Source organism: Pseudophryne corroboree (assembly GCF_028390025.1).
Source record: "Pseudophryne corroboree isolate aPseCor3 chromosome 3 unlocalized genomic scaffold, aPseCor3.hap2 SUPER_3_unloc_12, whole genome shotgun sequence".
Classification (NCBI taxonomy): Eukaryota; Metazoa; Chordata; class Amphibia; order Anura; family Myobatrachidae; genus Pseudophryne; species Pseudophryne corroboree.
Window position 1 is genome coordinate 1318295 of NW_026967500.1, and position 14465 is coordinate 1332759.

General features: G+C 54.7%; 1 protein-coding gene across 1 annotated transcript in view; it reads right to left on the reverse strand.

Moving 5' to 3' along the window:
- Positions 1-14465, reverse strand: part of LOC134983301 (zinc finger protein ZFP2-like) — a 294273-nt gene that overhangs the window by 256248 nt on the left and 23560 nt on the right. Inside the window, exon 2 of the mRNA XM_063949015.1 lies at positions 10613-10783. The gene's annotated coding sequence lies outside the window, so the exon portion shown is untranslated. The remainder of the gene's footprint in view (positions 1-10612; positions 10784-14465) is intronic.

Here is a 14465-nt window from a genome sequence, read left to right on the forward strand (position 1 = left end):
CCATCGCTGCTCTGCTTTTTGTTCTGCCCTGGCGGTTTATGTATGCTACTGCTGTGACATTGTCCGATTTGATCAGTACGGGCAGAGTGCGAAGAAGACGTTCCGCTTGTAGAAGGCCGTTGTAAATGGCTCTTAATTCCAGAACGTTGATGTGGAGTCAAGTTTCCTGACTTGACCATTTTCCTTGGAAGTTTTCCCCTTATGTGACTGCCCCCCAACCTTGGAGACTTGCATCCGTGGTCACTAGGATCCAGTCCTGGATCCCGAACCTGCGCCCCTCTAGGAGGTGAGAGCTGTGCAGCCACCACAGGAGTGAGATTCTGGTCTTGGAAGACAGGATTATCCTCCGGTGCATGTGGAGGTGGGATCCGGACCACTTGTCCAACAGGTCCCACTGAAAAACTCTGGCATGGAACCTATCAAATCGAATGGCCTCGTAGGCCGCAACCATCTTCCCCAGCAACCAAATGCATTGATGGATGGAGACTGTTGCTGGTTTCAGTATGAGTTTGACCAGACCCTGAATCTCCAGAGCCTTTTCCACTAGAAGAAAAACTCTGCAGGTCTGTGTCCAGTATCATTCCCAAAAACGCCAACCAAGTTGTCGGAAATTAACTGTGCTTCAACCATGTTGTTGAAGCACTGTCAGGGATAGTGCAATGTTCTGTACCAACTGATCCCTTAATCTCGCTTTTATCAGGAGATCGTCCAAGTACGGGATAATTGTGACTCCTTGCTTGCGGAGGAGAAACATAATTTCCGCCATCACCTTGGTGAAAATCCTCGGAGCCGTGGACAGACCAAACGGCAACGGCTGGAATTGGTAATGACAATCCTGAATTGCAAACCTCAGGTAAGCCTGATGTGGAGGATAAATGGGAACATGCAAGTAGGCATCCTTTATGTCCAACGACACCATAAAATCCCCTTCCTCCAGACTGGAGATCACCACTCGGAGAGACTCCATCTTGAATTTCTTCAGGTAGAAATTGAGAGATTTTAGGTTTAGGATCGGTCTGACCGAACCGTCCGGCTTCAGGACCACGAATAGGCGTGAATAAAAGCCTTCTCCCTGTTGTGACAGGGGAACCGGGATCACAACCTGGTTTTGATACAACTTTTGTATCGCGCCGCAGACCACCTCCCTGTCTAGAAGAGAAGCTGGTAAGGCCAATTTGAAGAAAAAAAAAACGGCGAGGGGGAAGTCTTGAAACTCTAGTTTGAACCCTTGGGACACTATTTGTAAAACCCACAAGTCCAGGCCTGAGCGAAACCAGAACTGACTGAAGAGCTTTAGACGTGCCCCCACCGGTGCGGGCTCCCTTATGGGAGTCCCAGCATCATGCGGTGGATTTGGCAGAAGCCAGGGAGGACTTCTGCTCCTGGGAACTCGATGAGGCGGGTGCTCGTTTACCTCTTCCCCTACCTCTAGTAGCAAGGAAGGAGGAACCTCGGCCTCTCCTGTATTTATTGGGCCGAAAGGACTGCATTTAATAGTGGTGTGTTTTTTTTTGTTGCGCAGGAACATTAGGTAAAAAGGACGACTTACCCGCGGTAGCCGTAGAGTCTAAATCAGTGAGGCCGTCACCAAACACACCACCCTTATACGGAAGAGATTCTGCTTCTCTCCCCTAGGTCCCACGAAGCAGGGAGCCTGTTGCCAGCAGTCCTCCCTGAACATAAAAACCTAACATAAGTCTTTTCAGAGAAACTCAGTAGAGCTCCCCTGGAGTGCATCCAGTCTCACTGGGCACAATTCTAAACTGAGTCTGGAGAGGGATACAGAGGGAGGAGCCAGGTCACGCCCCTTAAAAGTCTTAAAGTGCCCATGTCTCCTGCGGATCCCGTCTACACCCCATGGTTCTTTTGGTGACCCCAGCATCCTCTAGGACAGGCATTCCCAACCACGGTCCTCGAGGCACACCAACAGTGCAGGTTTTAGTGATATCCAGGCTTCAGCACAAGTGACTTAATTAGTAGCTCAGTTATTTTGATTTAACCATCTGTGCTGCAGCCTGGATATCACTAAAACCTGCACTGTTGGTGTGCCTTGAGGACCGTGGTTGGGAATGCCTGCTCTAGGACATACGAGAAAGGTTTCTTCGTAGCCGGTGCAACTGAGGGGAGAAAAGGAGACTTACCCGCGGTAGCCGTGGTAATCCACGCATCCAGCGCCTCCCCTAAGAGAGCCTGACCTTTGTATGGCAGGCTCTCCACACACTTCCTGGATTCCGCGTCCGCAGACCAGTTGCGCAGCCAGAGACCCCTGCGAGCCGAGACGGACATGGAGGAGATCCACGCAGCCATGGAACCCAGGTCTTTCATGGAATCCACCAGGAACCCTACAGAATCCTGAATATTACGTAAAAATAAATCAACGTCACCTTTGTCCAGCGTAGATGACTCCTCCTGTAGAGTGATTGACCACCTGGCAATAGCTTTAGCAATCCAAGCACAGGCCATAGTAGGCCGCAATATGGCCCCTGAAGCCGTGTAAATGGATTTCCGTGTAGCATCCACCTTTGCGATCTGACGGGTCCTTTAACGCGGTAGATCCCGGGACCGGTAATACCACCTGTTTGGACAGCCTGGAGACAGAGGCGTCGACCATCGGTGGGGACTCCCATCTCTTTCTATCTTCCTCTGGGAAGGGAAAAGCCACCAAGACCCTCTTGGGAATCTGGAATTTCTTTTCTGGAGTTTTCCATGCCTTTTCAAAGATAGCATTCAATTCCTTGGATGCCGGGAAGGTGAGGGGGGGCTTCTTATTATCTGTGAAGAAGGCCTCCTCCACCTGTTCCGGAACTGTGTCTGAAATGTGTACAACAAGCTTGGCAAGTGATGCCGTCCCCCTCAACACATCCCCGTCACCGTCTGCAGCGTCAGAGTCGGTGTCCGTGTCATCCTGTATAATTGCCAGCGCACGTTAGTGAGAATGAACCGCAGGGGACCCCGAGGAGGCAGAATCAGACCACACAACCATAGAGGACTGGAGGACCTGAGTGGCATGCTCAGTCCTAGCAACCCTATCAGAAATCTGGGAAATAGTCCTCCTCAGAGAGGCTAACCATTCTGGCTCTCTAGCTGGGATCTGTGCTAAAACAGTGCAATCCTGATTACATGGCATGGGATCTTCCTGGGAAGACAAATCCTCTGCAGCATATGAAACAGTGTCCCTGGACATGTTGTCACACACCCTCAAACACCCCACATACACACAGGGTACTGGAAGACAGAGTTTCCCCCCAAGAATGGCAGAGAGACACAGAGATTGGAGCCCACCCACACACAGCGCTATTACAGGTATAAGGAGACCCCAAACCAGCGCTGACTGTGCCCCTTAATAGGAGAGACAGCCTATAATACAGCCTCCCCTCCCTTCTACAACCCCCTGGTACCGTACAGATAGCTGGAGTCATTCAGGAGAGACCTGGCATCCACTGGCAGGAAAATGGCGCTGAACGCTGCTGGGTCCGCTCTGAGGAGAAGCTCCGCCCCCTCAATGGCGCTGTCTTCCCGCTCAATGAAGATTATACTGGCCGGAGGGACTTATGCTGGCCTGGATCCACAGACCCCCGACAGGCTGCTTGTGGTCAGATTAGGGTCCGAAGCTGGCCCAGGGCTTCACCGCAGTACCGCTGAGCCTTCCAGGAGCGCAGTTGAGACCGCGCTCCTACCCTCTAGCCGCCCTCTTCACACTGACCCCCCGCTTGCAAGGGGGGACAGTGACTCACTCGTCATCTTCAGTTCCCTGAGGGTGTGGCAGCTGGCTACCAGGGTGAGCGCTCCCCTGCAGCGGGACGTGAACAGACCCCGCTGGAGCTCAACGTCCAGTCAGCAGGGGCAGAACCATGCAGGGCGGACACTACTCCTCCCCTCTCAGTCCCTCGCCTGCAAGGAGGCCGTCACCAGCAGCCTCCCTGTAAAAAAATAAACTCTGAAATAAAGAAAATACACTTTTCCTAAGAGAACCCAGGAGAGCTCCCTCCCCTAGCTGTGACCGGCTCCTCCGGGCACATTTTCTAAACTGAGTCTGGTAGGTGGGGCATAGAGGGAGGAGCCAGCCCACACTCTCAAACTCTTAAAGTGCCAATGGCTCCTGGTGGACCCTTCTATACCCCATGGTACTAATATGGACCCAAGCATCCTCTAGGACACAAGAGAAAAAAAAAAAAAAACACAGACTATAATGACATTTGCATACAGTCAGATTAAACCGAGGTGAAACAGTATAATATCAGTGTATAAGACACACACAGCTCCTCTACACATCATATAGTGACAGTCACTTTGGTATATTGGGGAGACCCTAAATCCCACCTACCTGATCCTCCTGTGGGATCCTGTGATTCTCCTCTGTACAATCCTGGGAATACAGAGGACGGGGACATCTCTCTGGGGTATCTCTGTTACTGGGCCCATCTGTAGGAGACACACAGTGACTGAGTACAGTGTATATATGTGATTATCAGATGATGTGTGTATATAGGGGCCCCCATACCTGCTCTCCCCTGTACAATACATGACAGTCTCCTCTTACCCAGTGATGTGAGGGGCCGGTGATTCTCCATCATCACGTCCTTGTACAGACCCCTGTGTTCCTCTATATACTCCCCCTCCTGCATGGAGACATAGACAGTGACATCCTGATACCCTATAGGAACCTGACACACACAATGATACAGTCATCACCCAGACACATCCCCCGGTGTTACTGTATAATGTCCCATTCCCAGCAGTCACCTCTCCAGTCATCACCCAGACACATCCCCCGGTGTTACTGTATAATGCCCCATTCCCAGCAGTCACCTCTCCAGTCATCACCCAGACACATCCCCCGGTGTTACTGTATAATGCCCCATTCCCAGCAGTCACCTCTCCAGTCATCACCCAGACACGTCCCCTGGTGTTACTGTATAATGTCCCATTCCCAGCAGTCACCTCTCCAGTCATCACCCAGACACATCCCCTGGTGCTACTGTATAATGCCCCATTCCCAGCAGTCACCTCTCCAGTCATCACCCAGACACATCCCCTGGTGTTACTGTATAATGCCCCATTCCCAGCAGTCACCTCTCCAGTCATCACCCAGACACATCCCCCGGTGTTACTGTATAATGCCCCATTCCCAGCAGTCACCTCTCCAGTCATCACCCAGACACATCCCCTGGTGTTACTGTATAATGCCCCATTCCCAGCAGTCACCTCTCCAGTCATCACCCAGACACATCCCCCGGTGTTACTGTATAATGCCCCATTCCCAGCAGTCACCTCTCCAGTCATCACCCAGACACGTCCCCTGGTGTTACTGTATAATGTCCCATTCCCAGCAGTCACCTCTCCAGTCATCACCCAGACACGTCCCCTGGTGTTACTGTATAATGTCCCATTCCCAGCAGTCACCTCTCCAGTCATCACCCAGACACATCCCCTGGTGTTACTGTATAATGTCCCATTCCCAGCAGTCACCTCTCCAGTCATCACCCAGACACGTCCCCTGGTCATACTTGCCTACCCTCCCGGAATGGCCGGGAGGCTCCCGAAAATCGGGTGACCCTCCCGGCCCCCCGGAAAGGTGGGCAAGCCTCCCGCTCTCCCCCTCAGCCGCCCGCAACAGAGAACGTGCGGGCGGCCCGAGGGGGTCCGATGACGCGATTCGCGCTGAATCGCGTCATCGTAGCTCCGCCCCCCGCTATGCAGCGCCTCGTTTATCGGCACAGCACAGCGGGGGGCGGAGTCACGATGACGCGTGCGCGAAGCCACGCCCCCGGACCGCCCATTCAACTGCCGGTCACGCCCCGATCAGGCTCTCCTGCTGCCGGCCTCGCCCCCCATACACCTACGACGCTGCCTCCTCCCGGAGGAGGAGGCAGCAAAGTAGGTAAGTATGCCCCTGGTGTTACTGTACAATGCCCCATTCCCAGCAGTCACCCCTCCAGTCATCACCCAGACACATCCCCTGGTGTTACTGTATAATGTCCCATTCCCAGCAGTCACCTCTCCAGTCATCACCCAGACTCGTCCCCTGGTGTTACTGTATAATGTCCCATTCCCAGCAGTCACCTCTCCAGTCATCACCCAGACACGTCCCCTGGTGTTACTGTATAATGTCCCATTTCCAGCAGTCACCTCTCCAGTCATCACCCAGACACGTCCCCTGGTGTTACTGTATAATGTCCCCTTCCCAGCAGTCACCTCTCCAGTCATCACCCAGACACGTCCCCTGGTGTTACTGTATAATGTCCCATTCCCAGCAGTCACCTCTCCAGTCATCACCCAGACACATCCCCTGGTGTTACTGTATAATGTCCCATTCCCAGCAGTCACCTCTCCAGTCATCACCCAGACACATCCCCTGGTGTTACTGTATAATGTCCCATTCCCAGCAGTCACCTCTCCAGTCATCACCCAGACACGTCCCCTGGTGTTACTGTATAATGTCCCCTTCCCAGCAGTCACCTCTCCAGTCATCACCCAGACACATCCGCTGGTGTTACTGTATAATGTCCCATTCCCAGCAGTCACCTCTCCAGTCATCACCCAGACACGTCCCCTGGTGTTACTGTATAATGTCCCCTTCCCAGCAGTCACCTCTCCAGTCATCACCCAGACACATCCCCTGGTGTTACTGTATAATGTCCCATTCCCAGCAGTCACCTCTCCAGTCATCACCCAGACACGTCCCCTGGTGTTACTGTATAATGTCCCCTTCCCAGCAGTCACCTCTCCAGTCATCACCCAGACACGTCCCCTGGTGTTACTGTATAATGTCCCATTCCCAGCAGTCACCTCTCCAGTCATCACCCAGACACATCCCCTGGTGTTACTGTATAATGTCCCATTCCCAGCAGTCACCTCTCCAGTCATCACCCAGACACGTCCCCTGGTGTTACTGTATAATGCCCCATTCCCAGCAGTCACCTCTCCAGTCATCACCCAGACACATCCCCTGGTGTTACTGTATAATGCCCCATTCCCAGCAGTCACCTCTCCAGTCATCACCCAGACACGTCCCCTGGTCATACTTGCCTACCCTCCCGGAATGGCCGGGAGGCTCCCGAAAATCGGGTGACCCTCCCGGCCCCCCGGAAAGGTGGGCAAGCCTCCCGCTCTCCCCCTCAGCCGCCCGCAACAGAGAACGTGCGGGCGGCCCGAGGGGGTCCGATGACGCGATTCGCGCTGAATCGCGTCATCGTAGCTCCGCCCCCCGCTATGCAGCGCCTCGTTTATCGGCACAGCACAGCGGGGGGCGGAGTCACGATGACGCGTGTGCGAAGCCACGCCCCCGGACCGCCCATTCAACTGCCGGTCACGCCCCGAACAGGCTCTCCTGCTGCCGGCCTCGCCCCCCATACACCTACGACGCTGCCTCCTCCCGGAGGAGGAGGCAGCAAAGTAGGTAAGTATGCCCCTGGTGTTACTGTACAATGCCCCATTCCCAGCAGTCACCCCTCCAGTCATCACCCAGACACATCCCCTGGTGTTACTGTATAATGTCCCATTCCCAGCAGTCACCTCTCCAGTCATTACCCAGACACGTCCCCTGGTGTTACTGTATAATGTCCCATTCCCAGCAGTCACCTCTCCAGTCATCACCCAGACACGTCCCCTGGTGTTACTGTATAATGTCCCATTCCCAGCAGTCACCTCTCCAGTCATCACCCAGACACATCCCCTGGTGTTACTGTATAATGCCCCATTCCCAGCAGTCACCTCTCCAGTCATCACCCAGACACGTCCCCTGGTGTTACTGTATAATGTCCCATTCCCAGCAGTCACCTCTCCAGTCATTACCCAGACACATCCCCTGGTGTTACTGTATAATGTCCCATTCCCAGCAGTCACCTCTCCAGTCATCACCCAGACACGTCCCCTGGTGTTACTGTATAATGTCCCCTTCCCAGCAGTCACCTCTCCAGTCATGACCCAGACACGTCCCCTGGTGTTACTGTATAATGTCCCCTTCCCAGCAGTCACCTCTCCAGTCATGACCCAGACACCCCCCCTGGTGTTACTGTATAATGTCCCATTCCCAGCAGTCACCTCTCCAGTCATAACCCAGACACGTCCCCTGGTGTTACTGTATAATGCCCCATTCCCAGCAGTCACCTCTCCAGTCATCACCCAGACACATCCCCTGGTGTTACTGTATAATGCCCCATTCCCAGCAGTCACCTCTCCAGTCATCACCCAGACACGTCCCCTGGTCATACTTGCCTACCCTCCCGGAATGGCCGGGAGGCTCCCGAAAATCGGGTGACCCTCCCGGCCCCCCGGAAAGGTGGGCAAGCCTCCCGCTCTCCCCCTCAGCCGCCCGCAACAGAGAACGTGCGGGCGGCCCGAGGGGGTCCGATGACGCGATTCGCGCTGAATCGCGTCATCGTAGCTCTGCCCCCCGCTATGCAGCGCCTCGTTTATCGGCACAGCACAGCGGGGGGCGGAGTCACGATGACGCGTGCGCGAAGCCACGCCCCCGGACCGCCCATTCAACTGCCGGTCACGCCCCGAACAGGCTCTCCTGCAGCCGGCCTCGCCCCCCATACACCTACGACGCTGCCTCCTCCCGGAGGAGGAGGCAGCAAAGTAGGTAAGTATGCCCCTGGTGTTACTGTACAATGCCCCATTCCCAGCAGTCACCCCTCCAGTCATCACCCAGACACATCCCCTGGTGTTACTGTATAATGTCCCATTCCCAGCAGTCACCTCTCCAGTCATTACCCAGACACGTCCCCTGGTGTTACTGTATAATGTCCCATTCCCAGCAGTCACCTCTCCAGTCATCACCCAGACACGTCCCCTGGTGTTACTGTATAATGCCCCATTCCCAGCAGTCACCTCTCCAGTCATCACCCAGACACATCCCCTGGTGTTACTGTATAATGCCCCATTCCCAGCAGTCACCTCTCCAGTCATCACCCAGACACGTCCCCTGGTGTTACTGTATAATGTTCCATTCACAGCAGTCACCTCTCCAGTCATCACCCAGACACATCCCCTGGTGTTACTGTATAATGCCCCATTCCCAGCAGTCACCTCTCCAGTCATCACCCAGACACGTCCCCTGGTGTTACTGTATAATGTCCCATTCCCAGCAGTCACCTCTCCAGTCATCACCCAGACACATCCCCTGGTGTTACTGTATAATGCCCCATTCCCAGCAGTCACCTCTCCAGTCATCACCCAGACACGTCCCCTGGTCATACTTGCCTACCCTCCTGGAATGGCCGGGAGGCTCCCGAAAATCGGGTGACCCTCCCGGCCCCCCGGAAAGATGGGCAAGCCTCCCGCTCTCCCCCTCAGCCGCCCGCAACAGAGAACGTGCGGGCGGCCCGAGGGGGTCCGATGACGCGATTCGCGCTGAATCGCGTCATCGTAGCTCCGCCCCCGCTATGCAGCGCCTCGTTTATCAGCACAGCGGGGGGCGGAGTCACGATGACGCGTGCGCGAAGCCACGCCCCCGGACCGCCCATTCAACTGCCGGTCACGCCCCGAACAGGCTCTCCTGCTGCCGGCCTCGCCCCCCCATACACCTACGACGCTGCCTCCTCCCGGAGGAGGAGGCAGCAAAGTAGGTAAGTATGCCCCTGGTGTTACTGTACAATGCCCCATTCCCAGCAGTCACCCCTCCAGTCATCACCCAGACACATCCCCTGGTGTTACTGTATAATGTCCCATTCCCAGCAGTCACCTCTCCAGTCATCACACAGACACATCCCCTGGTGTTACTGTATAATGTCCCATTCCCAGCAGTCACCTCTCCAGTCATCACCCAGACACGTCCCCTGGTGTTACTGTATAATGTTCCATTCACAGCAGTCACCTCTCCAGTCATCACCCAGACACATCCCCTGTTGTTACTGTATAATGCCCCATTCCCAGCAGTCACCTCTCCAGTCATCACCCAGACACGTCCCCTGGTGTTACTGTATAATGTGCCATTCCCAGCAGTCACCTCTCCAGTCATCACCCAGACACATCCCCTGGTGTTACTGTATAATGCCCCATTCCCAGCAGTCACCTCTCCAGTCATCACCCAGACACGTCCCCTGGTGTTACTGTATAATGTCCCATTCCCAGCAGTCACCTCTCCAGTCATCACCCAGACACACACCCTGGTGTTACTGTATAATGCCCCATTCCCAGCAGTCACCTCTCCAGTCATCACCCAGACACATCCCCTGGTGTTACTGTATAATGTCCCATTCCCAGCAGTCACCTCTCCAGTCATCACCCAGACACATCCCCTGGTGTTACTGTATAATGCCCCATTCCCAGCAGTCACCTCTCCAGTCATCACCCAGACACATCCCCTGGTGTTACTGTATAATGTCCCATTCCCAGCAGTCACCTCTCCAGTCATCACCCAGACACGTCCCCTGGTGTTACTGTACAATGCCCCATTCCCAGCAGTCACCCCTCCAGTCATCACCCAGACACATCCCCTGGTGTTACTGTATAATGCCCCATTCCCAGCAGTCACCTCTCCAGTCATCACCCAGACACATCCCCTGGTGTTACTGTATAATGCCCCATTCCCAGCAGTCACCTCTCCAGTCATCACCCAGACACGTCCCCTGGTGTTACTGTATAATGTCCCATTCCCAGCAGTCACCTCTCCAGTCAGCAGCTGAATGATCTTGTTGGTGAGTTCCAGGATCTTCTGGTCATTGTCTCCCTCATGTATCAGTGAGTGAGGTGGAGGCACCGGGATGGGGCTCTGGGTCCTCCTATGTCCTCCTGACACGTGGGGATAGCTGGGCGTCTTCTTCACTACTGTGTATTCCTGTGAAATGCGGGAGACACCAAATATCATTGCATACACTCCTAGATCTCCTTACCTTCCCAGCCATGTCCCTGTATTATTACTATAGATATAAGTGATGTCACTGTGACGCTCCCAGATCCCCTCACCTCTCAATTCATGTCCCTGTATTATTACTATAGATAAAAGTGATGTCACTGTGACACTCCCAGATCTCCTCACCTCCCCATTCATGTCCCTGTATTATTACTATAGATATAAGTGATGTCACTGTGACACTCCCAGATCTCCTTACCTCCCCAGTCATGTCCCTGTATTATTACTATAGATATAAGTGATGTCACTGTGACACTCCCAGATCTCCTCACCGCCCCAGTCATGTCCCTGTATTATTACTATAGATATAAGTGATGTTACTGTGACGCTCCCAGATCTCCTCACCTCCCCAGTCATGTCCCTGTATTATTACTATAGATATAAGTGATGTTACTGTGACGCTCCCAGATCCCCTCACCTCAAGAAGGAGGGCAGCAGGAGACAGGCTGTCGGAAGGTGAGGGGGCAGCAGGGGCAGACGGGATGGCAGGTGTAGGGTCAGTGGGAAACAGACTGGTGATAGCAGGAAAGGGTGGTTGTAGAAGACAGGTGGCAGCAGGTGAGGTGGTAGGATGGGGGGATCCGGTAGGTGAGGAGGGGTTGCATTAGAGACGGGGTAATGACAGGCAGGGGGCTGCATGTGTGTGTGGGGGGGGAGAAGACAATGGTCAGCAGGTGAGGAAAGGAGCAGGTGAGGGGGTCAACAGTAGACAGGTGGGGAGCGGCTGGAGACTGGGAAGGGACAGGTAGGGGGCAGCAGAAAGTGGTGGCAGGGGGCCACAGGTAAGGGGGGTTGCAGGGTGAGATGGGATACAGCAGCCATCACCTGGAGGATGAGAGCGGCAGGAAATGGAGGAGGGTGACGGCAGGAGAGACAGGTGGGGAAGGGAAGCGGCAGCCATTATCTAGAGGATGAGAGCGGCAGTAGAGACAGGTGGGGATGCTGTTCGCGTCTGCCAGTCTTTTAAATGTCCCTCCAAAAATAGTTGCCATCTCCTCTAGCTACCGTCAGAAGTGTCTCCTCTGAGGCGGTGGCCATTTTGGGTGGGACACTTTCAACATTATTCCATGCGGAAACCAGACATGGAATACTGTCTCAAAGTGACCGCAGCCGCATTCGCCCCGTGCGATTGCACAAATCGCCTAGCCCTAGAAATGGCTTTGGTGGCAGAAGACTGGGGTGTGGCAGGAGATAGGTGAAGGGGCAACAGGAGAATGACAGGGAGCGGCAGGTCAGAAAGGCAGCAGGGACAGATATGGGGCAGCAGGTGAGGGGACATTAGGAGAATGTCAGAGGAAGCATGGGGGGGGGAGTATTAAAAGAATGTCAGGGGCACCAGGTGATAGACAGGGCAAGCAGGCGAGATGGCATTAGGAGAATGTCAGGGGCAGCAGATGACAGACGGACAGCAGGTGAGGGGGCATAAGGAGAATGCAGAGGGCAGCAGGTGAGGGGGCATTAGGAGAATGCCAGGGGCACCAGGTGAGGGGGCATTTGGAGAATGCCAGGGGCACCAGGTGAGGGGGCATTAGGAGAATGCCAGGGGCACCAGGTGAGGGGGCATTAGGAGAATGCCAGGGGCACCAGGAGAGGGGGCATTAGGAGAATGCCAGGGGCACCAGGTGACAGACAGGGGGTGGCAAATGAGGGAGCATCAGGAGAATGTCAGGGGCAGCAGGTGAGGGGGCATTAGGAGAATGTCAGAGGCAGCAGGAGAGGGGGCATTAGTAGAAAGTGGAGGAGCAGCAGGTGAGGGGGCATTAGGAGAATGTCAGAGGCAGCAGGTGAGGGGGCGTTAGGAGAATGTCAGGGGCAGCAGGTGAGGTGACATTAGGAGAATTCTAAGGGGCAGCATATAAGGGGGCATCATGAGAGGATAGGAGCAGGAGAGGGGGTATTAGGAGAGTGTCAGGGGCAGCATATAAGGGGGCATCATGAGAGGATAGGAGCAGGAGAGGTTGGGGGCAGGAGAGGAGGTATTAGGAGAATGTAGGGGCATGAGAGGGGGTATTAGGAAAGGTTGGGAGCAGAAGGGGGGGTATTAGGAGAATGTAGGGGCAGGAGATTGGGTATTAGGAGAGGTTGGGAGCAGGAGATTGGGTATTAGGAGAGCTTGGGGGCAGGAGAGGGGATATTAGGAGAGGTTGGGGGCAGGAGAGGGGATATTAGGAGAGGATGGGGGCAGGAGAGGGGGTATTAGGAAAAGTTGGGGGAAGGAGAGGGGGTATTAGGAGAAGTTGGTGGCAGGACAGGGGGTATTAGGAGAGGTTGGAGGCAGGCGAGGGGGTATTAGGTGAGGTTGGGGGCAGGAGAGGGGGTATTAGGAGAATGTAGGGGCAGGAGATTGGGTATTAGGAGAGGTTGGGGACAGTAGAGGGGGTATTAAGAGAGGATAGGGGCAGGAGAGGGGGTATTAGGAGAGGATAAGGGCAGGAGATGGGGTATTAGGAGAGGATAGGGGCAGGAGAGGATGGGGGCAGGAGAGAGGGTATTAGGAGAGGATAGGGGCATGAGATGGTGTATTAGGAGAGGTTGGGTGCAGGACACGGGGTATTAGGAGAGGTTGGGGCAGTAGAGGGGGTATTAGGTGAGGTTGGGGCAGTAGAGGGGGTATTAGGTGAGGTTGGGGTAGTAGAGGGGGTATTAGGTGAAGTTGGGGCAGGAGAGGGGGTATTAGGAGAGGATGGGGCAGGAGAGGAGGTATTAGGAGAGGCTTGGGGCAGGAGAGGGGGGATTGGGAGAGATTGGGGGCAGGAGAGGTTGGGGGCAGGAGAGCGGGTATTAGGAGAGGTTGGGGACAGGAGAGGGGGTATTAGGAGAATGTAGGGGCAGGAGATTGGGTATTAGGAGCGGTTGGGGACTGGAGAGGGGTACTAGGAGAGGAGAGGGGGTATTAGGAGAGGATGGGGGCAGGAGAGGGAGTATTAGGAGAATGTAGGGGCAGGAGATTGGGTATTAGGAGAGGTTGGGTGCAGGAGATTGGGTATTAAAGAAAGGTTGGGTGCAGGAGAAGGGGTATTAGGAGAGGTTGGGGCAGGAGAGGGGGTATTAGGAGAGGCTTGGGGCCGGAGAGGGGGTATTAGGAGAGGATGGGGCAGGAGAGGGGGTATTAGGAGAGGTTGGGGCAGGAGAAGGGGTATTAGGAGAGGCTTGGGGCAGGAGAGGGGCGATTGGGAGAGATTGGGGGCAGGAGAGGGGGTATTAGGAGAGGTTGGGGGCAGGAGAGGGGGTATTAGGAGAGGTTGGGACAGGGTACAGGGGGGATTAGTGGACATTACCTGGAGGATGAGGGGGCAGGAGGTCACACCCTGGATGGAGGAATATGTACCGGAAGTGGGCGGGGCGGTATTTCCGAGCCATCGTCAGCATAGCGCATGGGATTATGGGTAGTGACTACCACGGCAACTCATCAACCAGGAGCTGCCCCGCCCACTTGCTGCCCATAGGCCGCAGCTCCAGTCACTGTTAGACCCAGCTCCGCCCTCTCTCCCTCTCTAGTGATGGGTAGTTCATGAATGATTAGTTCAAAATTAACTAATCTTCAAAGTGAACTAGTTCGTTCAGTTCACAGCTTTGGCAAAGATTAGTTGATCAGGAAGGAGGAGTC